Genomic DNA, 15,939 nt, shown 5'->3' with positions numbered 1-15,939 from the left:
GGATGCTTGGGGCTGGTGCGCTGGGACGACCCAGAGGGATGGTGTGGGGAGGGAGGAGGGAGGAGGGTTTTTATAAGAGAAGAAAGAAAAAAAAAGAAAAAAAAAAGAAAAACCATCCAGTAACAAAAAAAAAAAAAAAAAAAAAGCAGAGACATTACTTTGCCAACAAAGGTCCATCAGGTCAAAGCTATGGTTTTCCCACTAGTCAAGTACAGATGTGAGAGTTGGGCCATAAACAAAGCTGAGTGCCAAAGAATTGATGCTTTTGAACTGTGGTGTTGGAGAAGACTCTTGAGAGTCCCTTGCACTGAGAGGAGATGAAATCAGTCAATCCTAACGGAAATCAATCCTGAATATTCGATGGAAGGACTTGTGCTGTAACTGAAGCTTCAATACTTTGGGCAACTGATGTGAAGAAGTCACTCATTAGTTAAGATTCCAACTCCAGGAAAGATTGAAGGCAGGATGAAAAGGGAATGACAGAGGATGAGATGGTTGGATGGCACCCCAGACTCAGTGGACATGAATTTGAGTGAGCTCCAAAAGCTAGTGAAGGACAGAGAAGCCTGGTATCCTGCAGTCCATGGGATCACAAGAAGTCAGAAACTATTGAGCGACTGAACTGAACTGAAGAAGTGGTGAAGGACCTCAAAGTTGAGAAAATGAAGGCCTAGCCATTGTCCCTGCTACTGTTAAGTCACTCAGTCGTGTCCAACTCTTTGGGACCCCATAGATGACAGCCCACCGAGCTCCCCTGTCCCTGGGGTTCTCCAGGCAAGAACATTGGAGTGAAAATGTTTTCCATTGAAAAGTGAAAGGGAAGTCACTCAGTCGTGTCTGACTCTTAGTCACCCCAGGGATAGCAGCTTACCAGGCTCCTGCATCCATGGGATTTTCCAGGCAACAGTACTAGATTGGGTTTCCACTGCCTTCTCCCTCCATTGTCCCTGGAAGTCACTATTTTTTTTTATCAGTTTCTTAGGGCTTCCGCAACACCCGACCCCACACGGGGTTGCTTAAAACCAGTGTATTCTCTGACACATCTGGAGGCTGGAAATCAAGGTGTTGGCAGGGCCATACTCCTTTCAAAGTCTCTAAAATAATTTGTCTTTATCTCTTCCAGTGCCAGGTGGCTCCTGGAAATCCTCAAATTATGACATTGAACTTGAATCTCTGCTTCCTTACAAGACCTTGTCTGGTACATCTAAAACATCCCTTTGCTTTCTCTCATCAGGACACCGGTCAGCAGATTTAGGGTCCACTCTCTACCCTGGATGGTCTCATCATGGTATCTTCGCCATGCAGAGTCTGCACAGACTCTATTCTAAAAATAAAGTTAAAGAGATACTGGCTGTTGAGACTTAGACATGATTTGGTAAGGGGCACATTTTGGAGAAAGGGATGGCAACCCACTCCAGTATTCTTGCCTGGAGAATCCCATAGACCGAGAAGCCTGGTGGCTACAGTCCTTGTGGTCACAGGGGGTCGGACACAACTGAGTCACTAGCACAATGGGTGCATTAACTCACTACTTCATGAACAGAATGAAAGAATGCTGTCCTAAATTCAAGAGGTCTCAGATTTTTCTGGGGAAAGTAAAAACCTCAATATTTTTTCCTTGCTTTATACATAGATTACATGCAGTAGAGAAAGAAATAGTTAAAGCAAAGTTTCAGATTTGTGAGGTTTTGTCCAATGAATTCTTTTGAAGTTTTATCAAGGTTAGAATTACTGGGTCAAAGACAAATATACTTTTTAAGGATTTGAATGCATATATACAAAACATTGTAAAGTCCATTTGCTGGTTGGATCTCCTTGCAATCAAAGGAACTCTAAAGAGTCTTCTCCTACACCACAGTTCAAAAGCATCAATTCTTCGGCATTCAGCTTTCTTCACTGTCCAACTCTCACATCCATACATGACTACTAGAAAATTTGAACTTAAGGAGAACACAGGATCCTTAAAATCAGAGAGAAATGGGTGTTCAATATAAAATCAGTGATGAGGACTGGGACTTTAGTTGTGGATTCTATTAACATATAGAGATTAGAGAGAGTTAGTGCAGTTAGTGCTGATTGGGTTTATCCAAGGGAACTGTGGTAATCTAATCAGGAAGGGGCTTCAAGGGTCCTGATAGTCGATTTCAGATGCACTGTTTCTTCTGTTCAGAGGTGTTCTGAGTTGGCTGGACCATGGACAGCTCCGAAAGTTACAGCTGCTGACCCATCCAGAGAACACAGAACTCCTGACTGGATGGGACTGATTTTCACACCAGCATTGAGGAGACCAAATCTACAACTTTCTGGTGAGTAAATGGTTCTGAGTAGATGGCTTCATATTTCTTTCCCTCAAAAATTAAAAAGAATAATTTTAATTTAGCAGTTAGCAGGCTTAAGAATTTCTTAAGCAAATGAAAAATCTAGTTCATAAGAATTATGTTATTACTTAGAATTCACTCTGAAACTATAGACTTACCTTCAAATCATTGGAATTTGTGAATGAACATGAGTGATTCTACAAACATGAGTGATTCCACGAACTGGAAAAACCATCACTCTGACTAGATGGACCTTTGTTGGCAAAGTAGTGTCTCTACTTTTTAATATGCTGTCTAGGTTGGTCGTAACTTTTCTTCCAAGGAGTAAGCGTCTTTTAATTTCATGGCTGCGGTCACCATCGGCAGTGATTTCGGAGCCTAGAAAAGTAAAGTCTGTCACTGTTTCCCCATCTATTTGCCATGAAGTGATGGGACCAGATGCCATGAACTTTGTTTTTTGAATGTTGAGTTTAAGCCAACTTTTTTACTCTCCTCTTTCACTTTCATCAAGAGGCTCTTTAGTTCTTTGCTTTCTGCCATAAGGGTGGTGTCATCTGGGTATCTGAGGTTATTGATATTTCTCCCAGCAATCTTGGTTCCAGCTTGTGCTTCATCTAGCACAGCGTTCCTCATGATGTAATCTGCATAGAAGTTAAATAATCAGGGTGACAGTATACAGCGTTCATGTACTCCTTTCCCTATTTGGAACCTGAACGTTTTAGAAGTTTTTTATTTTCTCTAATAGTGAATCTGCTAATATTTAATCTTAATTTTGTGTTATAAACAATGCACCATTTATTGATTCCCTTAATTTTTATGATGATAAAATATTATATTAAAGCTAATTAGAACTACTGACCTCTGCAAACTGTTTATGTGAATGCCATATATGTAATAAAAATCTCTGTGCTTTTTCAAGAGCAGTTCATCAAAATCTATGAATTATATGTATAGAGATGAAACATTTATTTTTAGCAAATCCCATCTACTAACTACCATGAATCCTCCAAAAAGTTTAGCAATCCAGTGTATATTTTGATATATGATTTCAGCTTTGCCTGCGCACATCCATAAGTAAAAGTATATACCCACAATGATGCCAGTTATTTACCATTATTTGAAGCTATGTATCAAAATATTTCACTGATTTAGGTTTTCCAAATTATATCTTACTCTTACATGTTTCACAAGTACTAGTTTAAAAGTATATTTATATATAATTTAGGAAATAGAGGAAATCAATTTCAAGACTGTTACGAAATCTGTTATTGGTCTAATAACTAGTCATTTCAAGCTAGATATACTTTTGACCATGTTGGGTGAATCAAATTGTTCTCAACAAACAACTGTATTTTGTAAAATGCAATGTTCCTGTTTAATCACTCTAAAATCAGAATTAGATCAATCTTGGATGCCAGAGTTTGGAGCCTCTTTTCTCAAATTCCCAAACTAATCTACAATAATTATTCATATTTTTATCTATTCTATAGATAAAATATATAGAATAGATAAATTTGGATTGGAACTAAAGGGGTTTTAATGACCACTGTAAATTTGATATGTTGTTAAACCCTAGAGCTTGTGAATAAAGGGCAGAAATGATCAAAACATGGAAGGATACATATTCAAATGTCCTAGTAAACTAAAATCAAATATGGAGGGAATTTAAGAAGACTGCAAGATCCTTAAAATCAGAGAGGAATGGGTATTCAATATAAAATCAGTGATGAGGACTAGGACTTCAGTTGTGGATTCTATTAACATATAGAGATTAGAGAGAGATTTAGTGTAGTTAGTGTTGATTGGCGGAGAAGGCAATGGCAACCCACACGAGTACTCTTGCCTGGCAAATCCCATGGATGGAGGAACCTGGTAGGCTGCAGTCCATGGGGTCGCTAGGAGTAGGACACGACTGAACGACTTCACTTTCACTTTTCATTTTCATGTACTGGAGAAGGAAATGGCAACCCACTCCAGTGTTCTTGCTTGGAGTATCCCAGGGACAGGGGAGCCTGGTGGGCTGCTGACTATGAGTGACTTAGCAGCAGCAGCAGCAACAGTGTTGATTGGGTTTATCCAAGGGGACTGTGGTAATCTAATCAGGAAGGGGCCTCAAGGGTCCTGATAGTGGGATCTCAGATGCACTGTTTCTTCTGTTCAGAGTTGTTCTGAGTGGCTGGACTGTGGACAGCTCTGAAAGTTACAGCTGCTGACCCATCCAGAGAACACAGAACTCCTGACTGGATGGGACTGATTTTCACACCAGCATTGAGGAGACCAAATCTACAACTTTCTGGTGAGTAAATGGTTCTGAGTAGATGGCTTCATATTTCTTTCCCTCAAAAATTAAAAAGAATAATTTTAATTCAGCAGTAGCAGGCTTAAGAATTTCTTAAGCAAACGAAAAATCTAGTTCATAAGAATTATGTTATTACTTAGAATTTCACTCTGAAACTATAGACTTACCTTCAAATCATTGGAATTTGTGAGTGAACATGAGTAATTCTATGAACTTATGATTCCATGATATAAAAGGAAAATATGAATTTCTTGATGGGAAGTCCTAGACAGTTTTTCCATTTAGCATGATACCTAAAATTTGAATGAGAAACTGTGCTGTAGAACATGAAGAGTAATATATTTGTAAGGAAAAGTTGGAGTTTCTGCCTTTCAATTGTCCAATAGCAACCCAGACCTGATAATGGCTCTGAAAACAACATTGGTAACACACCAAATACCTGAAAGAAAAAGAAAGTCTGCACTCACTCTGATATAGAAGTGAAAACTTTTATTAACTTCAGTCATTGATTTTGAAGCACAATATATTAGATGGCTGGCTTCCCTGGTGGCTCAGGGGTAAGAAACTGCCTGCTAATGCAGGAGACACAGGTTCAATCTGTGGGTCTCAAGGGCCCCTGGAGAAGGGAATGTCAACCCACTCCAGTATTCTTGCCTGGAAAATCCCATGGACAGGAGCCTGGTGGGCTACAGTCCAAGGGCTGCAGAAGAGTCCCACAGGCCTCAGGGATTAAACAACTACAATATTAGAAGGAACTGTGTGTTAATTGATTGATGGATTTGATGAATTTGGCTGCACCAGATCTTTCTTGCACCTTGAGGGACCTTTAGATGGGACATGCAAGCTCTTAGTCCCCACACGGGCACTCTGTGTCTTGGCAGGTGAACACTTTGCTGTGGAATGTGGGCTCTCATTCCCTGACGAAGGACCAAATGCTGGTCCCGTCCACTGGTAGCACAGAGTCTTAGACACTGCACCTCCAAGGAAGTCCCAGAACTGATCTTATTGTAACCCGGAATTTGTATGTTTCCAAACGGGAAAACTTTTCTGATAGTAGAGCAAATCTGATATGATTGGGAGTATGTTGATGTGCTGATCAAAGAAATGGATTCCCCTTACATTAAGGTCACTTAAATTGAAGAGTGTCATTTTCAAAGAGAAGAGAAAATTCAATTGTTAGAGTTCTCAGAACTGAAAGTTGTAGTTAAACAAAGATTAATGTTATGATTAAGAGTCATTTTTATTAGAGATAGAAGGGACTGCATTTTAACAGAATAAAATAGAACACTGAACGTAAGTACCTTTGTTTAGAGTAGATAACTGTGTGTGATACACTGTGTGTGATGTGTCAATGTTTCTCAGGTTGCTCTGTCAGAGGTGGTCAGAAGACTCTTCTTGTGTGAGTGCAGGAGACACGTGCAGAGAAGGGCTTCCCCTGCCAGTGCCTGAAGTACCTGCGCCTCCTCCACAGGTCAGTGTTCCTATTTGTTCATTTCTATGAGCTTCCAATGAAACATGTTTTGTCATCTTTATATCTCAGCTAAAACAGAGAGTCCCTAGCTTATTGTGAAGTAGTGAAGTGAAAGTCTCTCAGTTGTGTCCAACTCTTTGCGACCACATGGGCTATTCAGTGGATGGACTTCTTTAGGCCAGAATACTGGAGTTGGTAGCCTTTCCCTTCTCCAGGGGATCTTTACAACCCAGGGATCAAACCCAGTTCTTCCGCACTGCAGGTGGATCCTTTACCAGCTGAGTCAAAAGGGAAGGGTCTTCTTGTATACAGTTGTATTTAATATGCCTTATTATAATGTCTATTGACCTCCCCAGAAATGAAATATTGACCACTTAAACTCTTTTTCAATCCTTACATACACATGTTTACCCTTCTCCTCTCTTCATCTTCCCTTTGTACTTCTATGACATGTTTCTTAGATGAATTATATCTATTACAGCTTTCTTAGATTAATTATATCAATTATCCTCTCAACTGCACATTCAGTCTATGGCCATCTGGACTTTTCTTAGGAGGGAGCTATGCTCAGAATCCTAAGGACTGTTAGTGTTCTATAGAAGATTGCATTCACAGTAATATTGAGCAGAAAGTACGGAATTCCTGTCTACATCCTGCGCTCCCAGAATAAGCAGGCGTTTTCCCCCTGTTATCACATTATGTCTCAGAGTGGTGTGTTTATTATGATTTAGGAACCTCCACTGACACTTCATTATCACCCAAAGTCTATGGTTTCACATTAGTGTTCACTCTTGGTGTTGCGCATTCTGTTAGTTTTCACTGATATACAGTGACAAGTATCCAGCTCTATAATATCCAGAAGGGTTAGACTGCTGAAAGTCATTTGTGATCACCTATTCATCAGTCCCATTATCCTAACTGCTGGGAAGCAAGGTTTATTTCACTGTCCTCACATATTTCTCTTTTTTTCCCATATACTCCTTTTTCCTTGAATGTCTTATAGTTGGACTCATGAAATATGTATGTTTTTCAGCTTAGATTCATTCACTTAGAGATATGAATAAAAGAATACCCCATGTCTCTTACTGGCTTGATCACTCATTTCTTTTTAGAACTGAGTACTATTTCATGGTCTTAATGTACCAGAGTTGCTTTATCCATTCATTATGGTTGTTTTCATGTTTTGTGATTATGACCAAAATGGCTATAAACATCCCATTGCAGGTCTTTTTTTCTTTTTTATGGATACAGGTTTTCAGATGATTTGGGCAAATACAAAGGAGCATGAGTCCTGACTTACGTGGTAGGAGGATATTTAGTTTAGTAACAATTTGCCTTATTGTCTTTCAGAAGGCTTGTAATGTTTTTCATCACCTTACGAAATGAATCAAATTGCCTGATATTCCACCCTCTCAGTACTTGGTCCTTCTTTGGGATTTTGACCCTTCTTGTCCATGTGCTGTGGTATCTCATTGCTATTTTAAAGCCCTGTTGCTTGTCAGGCATTTTTATTTTAAACTTCCCTTGCTTTTCTCTCATCCTTTGTCCCTTGAGTGAGTCCCCAGGCTCTTGTTCATTTCTATGTAAAACCCACTGTGGTGAGACTGGGAGGCAAGTTGAGTTCAGGCCTGAGGATTTTTAATTGTGAAAAGAAGCTTCATAATGCTCAACAGGACTCTCAACTCACAGGTTGGGCTGGTTTTCATTTACGTTCTTGAGGGTAAATGAAATAACAGAAGGGATGTATCCCAAGTGGGCTCTGCTTCTCTCCTGTGTCACATAGGAGAATAACTTTCCTTTTCTTTCTCCACAGAAACAGAGGATCGCACACACTGCAGGACTTCAGAAATAACTCACCTGCTGAATCTTGAGAGTGAAGAAACAAAAATTCTGCTGAGGTGTCTGAACTGCTGGGATCAAATAAGTGTCCCAAAGACCTAGAAATGGCAATGCCTAAACGCCAAGATGACTGGTCCAAGGAAGACATTGTGCAGTTATTGGAAAGTATGGAGAAAAGCATTCCATCCAGTGACGGGCACACGTTCAAAACAACCCAGTCAGTGATGGACTGGGAAAAAGTAGCTTTTAAAGATTTTTCTGGGGAAATGTGCAAACTCAAATGGTTAGAGGTTTCCCATAAGGTGAGAAAGTTTCGCACACTGAAAGAATTAGTCCTGGAAGCTAAGGAAAATGTTAGCAATCCTTCCAAAAAACACAAGAAAACACAAGAAAACAGCAGAAAACACAAGAAACATGCTTATTTGTTCCAGAAGTCCCTGACAGCTTACCGGCACATTTCCCAAGTGATGCGACCCCAGTACATCCAAAAACACCCCAAGATAAGCAACCAGGAGCTGACCAAGGTTCTGTCTGAGGAACTAGGAAGGTGCCTGAGCAGCTGAGGGTGAAACACAGTCAGGATCTTGAGAAAGAGAAAAAGGATATTAGGGAGAAAATAGCTCTGTTCAGAGCACAGCACCCTGATCTAGTCCCAAACCCTGAGAAATCTGGTGTCCCTCAAAGAAGTGAAATGAAAGTGCCAGAGAAGCTTCAGGAGAATGTTCAAAAAGTGAAGTCTCCCCCAGAAAAGAGTTTACCCATGAAGTGGAAATTCCACGGAGAGCCCAAAAAGCCCCCGATGAATGGCTATCACAAGTTCCACCAGGATCTCTGGTCGAGCAGGGAGCTGAAAGTGGTGCCCCCGAGGGAGCGCATGGTGGAGATCAGTAGACGCTGGCAGCGGGTCCCCCAGGACCAGAAGGAGCTTTATAAGAAGCAGGCGGAGGGACTGCAGACACAGTACAAGGTGGACCTTGATCTCTGGCTGAGGACTCTGTCTCCTGAAGAATATGCTGCTTACAGAGAGGCGACCTGTGCTAAGCGTAAGAACATGAGCGTGACCGGGGGCCCGAATTCCAAGATTAGAAGGATGGGTCTGCAGTCCCCATCATCAGGGAATCTGCAAGGAAGGCTTAGAGAGGACCCAGGGCTTCAGGCTGCAGAGTTAGCATCATCAGACATGATTAGAGAATATTCTCCTGCCTCAGGGAGATCAGAGGAAAATGAGGAAGAGGAGGAAGGCAGCCGCTCCTCAGCCCCCAGCAGTGAGGATGAAGATGGAGATTCTGAGCCGGAGGACCACGGGTCCAGCTCATCGTCCTCAGCGGACTCCTCTGACTCGGATTCCAACTGAGTTTAGTTCACAACCTGAAGAGACAGAACTTTCAGCAGAAGTCCATGGGCTCGTCTCTCCATGCTTTTTCATTGCCTTCCTTCTTTCCCTCCCTCTTCATACAAAGTTGGACCTCTTGGAAAGAAGGCATCTTGAGCTGTAATTTCTAGCTTTTCCATCCACTCCATGTTCACCCTGAGAGAAAGTCAATGCAATGACGCCTCGTGGAATAAACCCTGAGCTGACTGGGCTGTGGGGCCCCCTGGACTAGACTGAGCTCCCTGAACTGGAAAGGCTTGCTCTCCTCACCCTCTGCCTGCCAGACATTTTAGGGGCTCCAGGGGTCGGTGAGCCCCTTCTCTGTGACCCTGTCCCTCAGGACTCAGGCAGTGATCTGGGGAGGGAAGATCTGATTGACTGGAAGTGGGAGACTTGCCCTACAGAAAGCTGTCAGGCCCTGATGTCTCTGGCCCTTCTCTCTGAGCTGAGGAGCTGGCCCTTCCTTTCCTTGGAAGTGGGGCCGGCACGTGGGCAGCAGCATTTCCATGTGTGTGTGCATCCCTGTTAACTGTCCATGAGATTTTCTCACTGATCAAAATCTCAACATTAAAAATGTGTAACCCCTCCACCTGAATTAGGTTTTCCTTAAAACCAGCCTCTTTTGACCCAGTGCCCTGAGTTTTCAGGCCATGTCTGAATTTCTACAGGTTTCTGCCCCAACCCCTTCCTCCTGCTCTAGGTTACAAGTGAATCATGTTTTTACCATACACTCAAATTGTATTATGTTATGACTTGTATGGTTTGAGTGTCAGTATTTTAATTCACAGATACTAAACTGTTTGGGAATTCATTTACCACTATGACACATTTTTATTATTTTGGTTTATTGATGTATTTGAAAGTGTATTTAAATCTAATGCCATCTCATTAAACTTTTTTTCCTAAACTTTCCTGGCTATTTTCGTTTTTGATTCTCATGGACAATTAGTATCATACAAGTATTGTTCTTGTATATGAAAAGTGTTGAATTTAGAGACTTCCTCTTCATCCATGATGTCTTAATGGGGCATTTTATTCCTCATGAATATACAGTTGGGGAACTACTGTAGAGCACATGGAACTCTGCTCAATTTTGTGTGGCAGCCAGGATGGGAGGGAAGTGTGGGGAAGGATGGGCACAGGTATATTCATGGCCAAGCCCCTTTGCTCTTTACCTGAAATTACCACAATATTAAAACTTCTCTCTCTCTCTTTTCACGGATTAATTTACTTATTTTTCATGGAGCTTGGTCTTCTTGCAGTGCAGGACACGTTTCCAGTTAGGGGGAGCTGGGGCAACTCAGTGCTTGGGCTCCTCCCTGAGGTGGTTTCCCTGGGTTTGGAGCAGGGCCCTAGAGCAGTGGCTCAGTAGTTGTGACACGTGGGCTTTAGTGCTCCAGGGTTGTGAGATCTTCTGGGACCAGGAATCAAACCCATGTCCCCTGCATGGGAAGGCAGATTCTTAACCATTGGACCAGCAGAGAAGACCTACCACAGAATTATAACTGTCTATACTGCAATACAAAATAAAAACTGTTTAAAGAAACAGGCAGGAAATTACACATATGAGATGAATATAGGCTAAAATTCTGAATTTTCTAATAGAAGAATACGACATTGGTTAAAATACTAAAATATCTTTTTAACTGTTGCTTCACCTATACATGAACTGGGAATAAACCTCCAGTCTTATAGGATCTAATTTAAGAACAAGATTTAGTGCTTCCAAAATGACTTGTTCACAGTTCGTTCACGTCCACAGAATGTTAAGTGGGTTTCTTTCCTCTAGGAAAATCTAAACAGATTTTTGGTTGAAAAGACTCAGGGAGGAAAGCAGGAAGCACTGCTCACTGCCTGCCAGACAGCATCTCCCTTTTATTCTAGAAATGAAATTGAAGCCAGGAGTCTAGAACTCAACCCCAGAGATACTTCTGCCTCTTTAGCTGTGGGACCCGGCTGCTCCACGTCATTAGACCTTCCTTCCCAGAACCTGCCCAGCCTGCACTTCTGATCCCTTCACTGTAGAAGGACAGGTGCGGGGCAGCAGCAGGAAGAAAGCAGGGGTCAGGGTCTCACCTCTAAGGATTCTCAGGCTGCCATTTCCTCCTCTAGGAGATCTTCCCATCCCAGGGATCAAACCCAGATCTCCTGCATTCCAGGAAGATTCTTTACCCTCGAACCACCGAGGAAGCCCAGGCTTGGCTCTTAAATACTCCCAAGAATTAAAATGACTTTACTTTCAGGTGGTGACTCCTGTTTGAGTCGACAGTTTCCATCTAATCCCTGGAACTCAGGTGAGTGGGGACAAGACACTGTGGGCTGGGAAAAGGTATTGGAAGAGCAGCTCAAATGACAAAAAAAAAATGAACAAACTAAAACATGGCACATATGCTTTATTCAGTGATTTTACAGAAGATCGTAGCCAGAAAAGTGTCTTCTTATGTGGCTCTGAGGAACTGTTCAAAAGTTATAAGGGGAGCCAGAATACAAATGGTCAGGGGCTGAAAAAACATTCAGAAAGCATCAAAAGATTACTGTGGATGATGATCATGATACATCTCAAATTAATGATTTTCATGCTTTTAAACAATCGCTATTTATTTATTTTTATAATCTTATTTATTTGTTTGCTTATTTTAGCTGTGCTGGGTCTCTTTTGCTGACTGAGTGCAGCCTTTTCTGGTTGTGGTGAGCAGGGGCTACTCTCGAGTTGAAATGTGTTGACTTCTCCTTTTGGCGGCGTCTCATCTCAGAGTGTGGGATCGGGGGGTGGTCATCAGTGGTCATGGCCCCCAGGCTCTAGTCGGGTGCTCAGTAGTCATGGTGCTTGGGCTTAGTTGTTCCACAGTCTGTGGGGTCTTCCTAGACAGGGATCCAACCTGTATCCCTGTCTCTGAACAGTGAATTCTTAACCACAGGAACCCCAGGGAAGTTCCTTTTCATGATTTTCTCTATGAAAAGAGGCAAGAGTCTGGGCTTATTGAAGTCCTGTTTGGAACTGAGTTGTTGCTCGGTTGCTCTGTCGTGTGCCTCTCTTTGTGACCCCATGGAATGCAGCATGCCAGGCTTCTGTGTCCTTCACCATCTCCCACAGTTTGCTCAAATTCATGTCCATTGTGTCGGTGATGCCATCCAACCATCTCATCCTTTGTGGTCCCCTTCTCCTCCTGGCCTCAATCTTTCCCAGGATCAGGGTTTTTTTTGTTTGTTTGTTTGTTTTTCCCTTCATAATGGTATATATATTTAACGGTGTTTATGATTAGTTATTATAATTTTCAAATTAATTAATTTATTTTCATTGGAGGTTAATTACTTTACAATAATGTAGTGGTGTTTGTCATACAGGGACATGAATCAGCCATGGTTATACAGGGTGCAATGTATGGAGTTAAGGAAAGCGAGATTCAGAAAAAGAACGAGACCGGCACTTTACAGGAACAAATCACCTTTAATGAGGTCAGAAGGGGCAGCAGTCAGATTAGTGAGCTGCTTCACTAACATAAGAAAAGAATAAGTATATATAGGCATGGATGTGGAAAGCTACTGTCTTAAGGGGGCCTGTTCTCCAAGGTTGTTCAGAGTAGTTATCTCTTAAAAGGCTGGGGCAAGGAATTCTGGAGATCGGCCAGAGGCTGGACGGGCTGGGAGCTGGGCGTAGTGTCCATTTTTTTCTTTGGGTGAGAGAGTTCTTTGCTTTGCATAGAATGGTGGAGAGGACGTGGAGGGGAGTTTTAATTCCAGGCTATTTTGAGCTGTGCAACTTTCCTTCACAGAGATCAGGGTCTTTTACGATGAGTCAGCTTTTCCAATCAGGTGGCCAAAGTACTGGCTTTTCACCGTCAGCATCAGTGCTTGCAATGAATATTCACAGTTGACTTCCTTTAGGATTGATTGGTTTGATCTCCTTGCAGTTCAAGGGACTCTCAAGGAGTCTTCACAACACCACAGTTTGAAAGCATCGGTTCTTCAGTGCTCAGCCTTCTTTATGATCCAACTCTCACATCCATACATGACTACTGGAAAAACCACCACTTTCACTAGAGAAAAGCCTGCACAAACCCGTGCTATAAGAAGCTCATGATCTCTACAGTGGCCCTGGACAGTATCACGAAGGTCCTGAATATGGTGCAGCTGGACTGTATCCAGGAGATGCAAGTCACCTGGATCTGGCATCTATCCATCCTGGCCACGTTTGCTCCTCTCCTGGGTCAGACGAGCAATGTGCAGATGCCCCATCTCTCCCACATTCACGGTCTGCCCATGAGGAGCAGCAGAAGGAAGTTGTTTGATTCCCCACTCAGTTTCTAAGTGGCACCGTCTCCAGTCTGTCTATCTGGATTCTCCTTCCTTGTCTGAACCTGCCTGGACCAGATGCTCAGGTGAGGGTGAACCGCTGCCTGGGAAACAGTGAACACAACACTGGCATGTCAAGCACACTGGGCCCTTTGTGTTTCTATCCTGAGCTGTGGAATCACTTCACCTCTGAAATCAAGGGGGAGGAGCAGACAACACACTAGAAATCTATGGATGGGGTGTTTGGATCCAGTGAGGGCAGACATGGTTTCTTCCTTAGGAAGAGAAAGCTATGTCAGATGACTAAGAAAATAGGTAAGTGAAGAGGGCATCAAAGAAGGGACACCACCTCAGACCTGAGCTATTTGCAAGACGAGGTTTGAGGAATTCCCTGGTGGTCCAGTGGTTAGGACTCTTCTCTTTTGGGGCTGAAAGTCCAGGTTTGACCCCTGGTGGGGGAAGTAAATTTCACAACCTGTGCAGTGTGGCCAGTAAAGAAAAATGAAAACAGAAAGTTCGGGAAAGAGACAGAGAGAAAAGTTCTGTGCTTACCACATGCTTGAACACAATGAACTTGTCTGAAATCACCGGTCCCTAAAAGATTGCCTTTTGCTCCTGATAAGTTAGTTAATATTTAAGAAATGCATAATTCTGAGAGGATCGTAGTGGAGCAGGAGCCAGAGATCATCCAAAGCTGCAGGGGGTTTGCAGGTAATGCAGAAAGGTAGTGCCAGGCGTAAATGAGACGGGTCATTTTGGGTACTGACCTTCAGGAGGAGGTTAATAGGACCTTGTCTTTGGGCAAATCACTTATCTCACAACTTTAGCTCAGCTGCCACCCTGATTTCTCAGGCCTAATTGCTTGCTTTCTCCCCAGATGCCTGAGGACCCCCTTGGCCCACCCAGCAGTAACTAACTGACAGCTTACAGAGTCAGACTTGCCCCATCTGTTTAAGAGTCCAAACTTGCATCAGCTCAAAGGCCTGGATCGGAGTGGGGTCACCATTATGGATTTTAGTCCTGAGATCCTCCACGTTCTTTTGGAACAAGTTGCAGCCACCCTCCAGGAACTTAACTTAGAGTGGTGTTGGATCACAGAGTCCCAACATGAGTCCATCCTGAGTGAGTCCATGCATCAGGAATGGAAAACCAATCCATGGTTTCAGACATCAGTTCAACACGAATGCAAAGGAAAGATGATACTGCAGGGGTGCAGGACTGCAAGGGGAAATGCAGACTCTGGTTGGTGATGGGACCTTCAGAGACATGGGTTTATAGCATGACAAACATGAATTAATTTCCGGAAGGAAATCTTGTATGCACACGTGGCATTACCCTTGGGTGGGGATTGGAAATAAATGGTCACAAATAAAGAAACCTGCATTGTATTTGTATCCGGTGCCCTTCATAATACATTATCGTGTTTGTCTGTTTTCACCTCAGGAATCTCCAAGTAGTGATGAAAGCAAACACACAGGATTGTTTATGCTCAGAAATCCCACTATTCCCACTAGTTCTCTATTCTGTCTCAGACATCCGCTACCTCCTAGCTTACTGCGGTGGCTGTTCAGTGGCTTACTGCACACACAGCAAGGGGAACATACTCAATGGCCAAGGAGTCATCGGAGTGAAGAGCCCTAACCCGGAGTTAGGGTACCCATGATCCTGTATGTGAGCTGTCCTCAGGGTTCTCCTGGTGGGACCATAGGTCCCAGTCCCTGACCTTTCTGTGCTAGGAAACGGCTTCACTACACACATCAAGACCCTCCATCCTAGAAGCATCATCCACACTGCAGATGAGCCCAGTCTCTTGTCAAGCATGTGTAGTGGTTCTCCTTGCATAATAGAATATCTCCTGGCCAATAGAAGAGGAAAAGGTTGAGGTAGTGACAGATTTCCTCTTCTTGGACTCTAAAATCACTGCAGACGATGACTGAAGCCATGATATCAAAAGACAACTACTTTTCGTCAGGAAAGCTCTATGACTAACCTTAAACATTTTGTTGAGGATCAGAGGCATTACTCTGCTGACAAAGGCCTGCATAGTCAAAGCTACGGTCTTGTCAGTCGTCACCTGTGTGTGTGAGAGCTGGACGGTAAAGAAGGCAGCACTAAAGAACTGATGCCTTCAAACTGTGATGCTGGAGAAGACTCCTGAAAATCCCTTGGACTGCAAGGAGATCAAGCCAGTCAATCTGAAAAGGAATCAACCCTGCATTCTCATTGGAAGGACTGATGCTGACACTGAAGCTCCAGTATTTTGGTCATCTTATGCAAACAGCCGACTTATTGGAAAAGTCCCTGATGCTGGGAAATATTGAGGGCAGTAGGAAAAGAAGGCATGAAA

This window comes from Bos indicus, chromosome 29, assembly GCF_029378745.1.
Source record: "Bos indicus isolate NIAB-ARS_2022 breed Sahiwal x Tharparkar chromosome 29, NIAB-ARS_B.indTharparkar_mat_pri_1.0, whole genome shotgun sequence".
Taxonomy (NCBI): domain Eukaryota; kingdom Metazoa; phylum Chordata; class Mammalia; order Artiodactyla; family Bovidae; genus Bos; species Bos indicus.
This window is presented reverse-complemented; position numbering follows the sequence as displayed.